General features: G+C 33.8%; 1 protein-coding gene across 1 annotated transcript in view; it reads left to right on the forward strand.

Moving 5' to 3' along the window:
• The window catches only part of ADAMTS19 (ADAM metallopeptidase with thrombospondin type 1 motif, 19), a 197,011-nt gene that overhangs the window by 141,786 nt on the left and 50,073 nt on the right, over positions 1-5,152 (forward strand). The window lies entirely within an intron of this gene.

Raw genomic sequence — 5,152 nt, forward strand, 5'->3', positions numbered from 1 at the left:
AAAGTTTTATGATTTTTGTTTTAAAAAGTGTGTTACCCCTGCATTAATTTCCAAATAGTTTATTATTTTTGATTGTGTGTGTATGTGTGCGTATGATTCTTAAATTCCATTAATTTCTGTTCATTGTTAGTGAATAGAAATACAACTAATTATGGTGTGTTCATTTTGAATCCTACTTTTCCGTAACTTTTTTTTTTTTAAAGAATACTTGTGGATAATAGATAAAGAGATCATTTGACTTATTATAACCTTGCTGATTTGGATACACATTATTTTTTTAAAGATTTATTTATGTATACAGAACTGGGACACAGGTCAGAGGTGCAGGGTCTTTTTCCTGATCTTAGAGGAAAACCTTTCAGTCATTCACCATTGAATGTAATGATTACTGTGGATTTTTTTTACTGGGTTTTATTATATTGAAGTAATTTTCTTCTACTCCTAGTTTAAGTGTTTTTGTTATTAAAAAGTTGTTACAGTAAGTCAAATGGTTTTACATCATTTGGGATGATACAATGGTTTTCTTCCTTTATTCTGCTAATATAATCTGATGTATTGATTTATCACTTTTCATATGTTGAATAAGTCTTACATCCCAATAATCAATTCCTGTTGATCATATTTCCTTAAATGTACACATGAATTTGGTTTGTTAGGATTTTGTTGAGTATTTTGCATTGATATTCATAAAAGAATTGGCCTGTAGTTTTTTTTTAGTTGTGTAAGTATCTTGGTCTAGCTGTGATATCAGTGCCATCTTCCCACATACAGTGAATTAAGACGTCTCCCCTCTACTTTAACTCTGAAAAAAATTGGGGATTTGTGTTAAATCAGTTATTTCTATGTTTGATAGCATTTATGAGTAAAAGCATAAGGCCTAACTTTTATTTGTTTGAAGACATTTTGACACCTTAATATTTCTATGTACATTTAGGAATTCTGTTTCTTTATGGTTTTTGGTAGTTCTTCTCTATCTAGGAATGCATACCTCATTTATATTACCCATTTGTTGGTATTAAAATGTTCACAGGGCCCTCCCTGGTGGCACAGTGGGTTAAAGCACAGCACTATGAAGCTATGGCAGCCACTGCAACATGAGTTTGATTCCTGGCCAGGGAGGTGACCCATATGATGCAGCAGACCTCTCCTGACCAGCAGTGTACTTGTTAGTCTGCCTGTTCTGCTCCCCACTCTGTCTCTGGTGAAGCCTGTCACCACCTCTGTACCTCTGGCCTGTACCCCATTTCTGTATGCATAAATAAGTAAAATCTTTTAAAAGAGAGAAAACATGATTTCCACTTACATGGTTCTCATATGGGCCAGTGCATAAAAGATATACATTAAATAAATATTCATGACAAACTCTTCAAAGTAGCACCAGTAGTTTTATAATTTTTAAAACCAGAGCGTAGAGGAACAGAGTTTGTTTCTTGTCCATGGTCACACATCCATAAAGCTGTGATGCTGAACTTGAAGCCAGAAAGTCTGATCATTGTTATCTGGCTTCTAAACATGGAATCATACTGTCTCTTTTTTCTTTTTATGATCATTGTGATGATTAAAAACTTGTGGTTTTAAAGCACATGTCATATATCAACAAATATACTTGATTATCTCCCAAAGTGCTTTTTTTCCCCTTTTTATTTAGCTATGACCAGTTGTTATGTGTTAAATAGAACTAACTCAAGATTGTACAGACTACAAAATGTCTGTTTACTTTTCCACTTGCTACCTTCTAAGTCCCCATTGTTGGTCTTTGAACGTGAATCTCTTAATAATTTTTTGTTTTAAAACTGGAATCACATATCTGTGTTCGCCTGGCCTTGTTTCTGTCCATTCTCATTCTGTTTAGTTAGCATGAGGCTTAAGTTACCAGTGTCATTTACTTACATTAAGAAATAGCTTTGTTTTCCCAAATACTCTGGGAACTGCTCTGGAGATTAAATCATTAATCTTGAAAATACTAATATAGTGCTATACTCATTGAAGAACCCTCTAAGTTTTCTTTAATTGCTTATATACGGATAAAAATTACCCTGAAAAATTAGAAAACGGCTGCAAGAATGAAGACAAAGCATCATTTTGCATAATTAGTAAAGGCAGCAGGAATATGAAAAACCCAGTGAATTTTACTGTTAGAAGTTGAACTGATGGAACTTGTTGAAAATGTAGCAAATGTTGATTTGTGATGAGGATTCCAGAGAGACTTTCAGTTTTCTTACTTAAACAACAAAGCAAAAAATGATGCCATTCACCAAGATAAGGCTTTTTGATGAGGGTCACATTTAGAGAAAAGAGAGATGACACAATATTAAAATCCTAGATTTCAAGGCTAAGGAATGACAAAGAATAAATTTGATAAATCAAATTTCCTAAATATTCCTTTGTGTGTAGAAGGAAGTCACTAGAAATCTCCATCTGAAATAGGTTTAGAGAAAATAGATCATTTTCTGGTAAACTGATCATTCTTTAACAAATTAACTTGTCTACATGAAGCTGTATATATTATTTCACAGGAGACATTTAATCGCCTCCTAGTACATTTTTCTTATTCATTACCTTCTCTTTGAATTGTATCCCCCATATGTAATTCCTAACTACTTGTCTGAATATTATAGTTTTACTCATTTGACTAAAATGTAGAATACTTCAGATAGACCATATGTCTTAACAGAATCATTTCACTTACGATTTTTAAAATTGGAAAAAGTTCCTATCAGTCAATTTACCTTCCCTGCAGTTTTATATATGGCCCACTGTGAAAAAAAACCTCTCAATAAAAACAATTTAAAATTTTAAGCAAAATGTAAAAGGATGGGGGAAGGGACATTTTTTAGCTGTGTCTGAACTGAATCTAAGAAACCCTCAAATGCCAAAACAGATTGAAAATAGGAAGCCAAAGTATTAGGTTAACTGGAGCCCCACTTATACTTAATCCTGGTGACCAGATTAGACTTTGAGAGTGTAGGGGAACTGTGGACACAAAACAAAGCCGCAGGCCTTTAACACAGTAGAGACTTTAATAGGATACTTCTGCTTTAAACAAGGAGCTCCAAGGAACGCACACTCAGTCCGAATGAGAGATCAAATATGTTTGTAGCATGAAAGGAGAAAAGAGAAAGAACAAAAATGTGCTTATTATTAACTTTGGTCCTAGCTGGAGATAGAAAATCAACGTGCCTGAGGATTTATAACTGAAAGAAAATGCTCATACGGATTTGTAGCATCAATATATACCAATTATGATGTCCAAAACCCTCAAGACAACATTTATTTTAATATCAGTTGCCATGTTTTCTGGCATAAGCAAATACAAACAGTTTTTGTATATGCCTTCAAATTGGTCTTCAAGGGAATTCTAACTCATTCAGTGATTCTAACTCATTCTTAATTTTAGAGTAAAATTTGAGAAAGCAGAAGGGAGAAATAATTCAGATTATGTGTGTATGTAAACGTGTTTATATATATACACACACACAATGTACATATATATATTATTTGTATAGAGTATTGTATGTAGGGATGTGTCTTTGTATGTTAATTTTGTAGCCTGTCAAAGAAATGAGTAATGTAGCAGGCTACAAAATTAATACACAAAAATCTACTGTATTCCTATATGCAGGTAACATTTGTGAAAGAAAAGAATCACATTTACAGTTGTATCAAAAATAAGTCAAGGCCTTCCCTAGTGGGGCAGGGGTTAGAGTGCAGCACTATGAAGCTATCTGCAGTTACTACAGAATGAGTTGGATCCCTCACCAGGGAAGTGACCTACATGGCTCAGCAGTCCTCTCCCAACCTGCCTGCTGCTCCCCTCAGCAGTGTATTTTGGTGAATCTGCCTGTTCTGCTCCCAACTCTGTCTCTGCTGAATCCTCTTATCACCCACACCACTGGCCTGGCCTCATATGCATAAATCAAACAAACAAACAAAGTCCATACCATAGAATAATTTTTTTTAAAAATAGATAAAAATATAAAGTGAAAACTCTCAGATACTATTAAAAAATCTAGGACAAGTAACAAAAAGGTGGGAAGATAGCTCATGTTTATGGATGGGGAGAATTAATAGAGTCAAAATAACCATCCAAAAGCAGTAATATCTTTCAGTGCAATCCCTATCAGAACTCCAATGGTATTTTTCAAAGAAATAGTAAGTACTAGAATTTATATGGAATTTCACAAAAAACCCCAAATAGCTACAGTGAAAGTTAAGGATGAAAAAAAAAATGAAACATTTTTTCCTGATTTGTAGCTTTAATTTATAAAGCAACAATAATGAGAGCAGTATGATACTGGAATAAAGATAGACACATGGATCAATAGAATAAACTCAAGAGCTCAGAAATAAATCTGTGTGTAAATCAACATTTCCTTGATGATGGAGTTATGACTGTATTATAGAGAAAGGAAAATCTAATCAACAAATGATGCTGGGAAAACTGGCCCATTTTCTAACTCCATACACAAAAATAAATTTAAGATGGTTTACAGATTTAAATATAAGGCCTAAAACCCTAAGATACAGAAAAGAAAACATAGATGATACGTTCTATGATGAAAATATGTCTTTTTGGATTCAAGCCCATTGGCAAGAGAAATGAAACTAAAAACTAATCAAATTAGGTCTACAGCAAATGAAGAAGCTTTTGCACACAAAAGAAAGTCAGCAGACTTAAAGGACAAACTCCTAAGTCAAGATATTTTTATTTCATATCTGATAAGAGGCTAACATCCAAGAAATAAAAAGTACTCTTCCAACTTAACAAGAATCAAAAGTCCAATTTAAAAAATGGACAGCAAATCTGCAGAGATATCTTTCCAGAGGATATGTGGATAGAGACAGACATATGAAAAGATACACCTTTGAGAATGGCTTACATCAAAATGACTTAATAACAAGAGCTGGCGATGATGTGTAAGAAGAGAAACCTCTATACGCTGATTATGAGAATGCAGATTGGTGTCCCCAATTTTGAACTTCCTCAGAAAATTAAAAATAGAGCACCAAATGACCCAGCGATTCCCTTCTGGATATCTACCCAAGGAAGAGAAAAGCACCCACTCAGATAGTTACATGACACAATGTTTATTACAGCCTTATTTACAATTGCTAAGATTGGGCAGCTACCTAAGTGCCCAGCCACAGATGA

This window comes from Condylura cristata, unplaced genomic scaffold (genome assembly GCF_000260355.1).
Source record: "Condylura cristata isolate star-nosed mole 26May11 unplaced genomic scaffold, ConCri1.0 scaffold00021, whole genome shotgun sequence".
NCBI classification, from domain to species: Eukaryota; Metazoa; Chordata; class Mammalia; order Eulipotyphla; family Talpidae; genus Condylura; species Condylura cristata.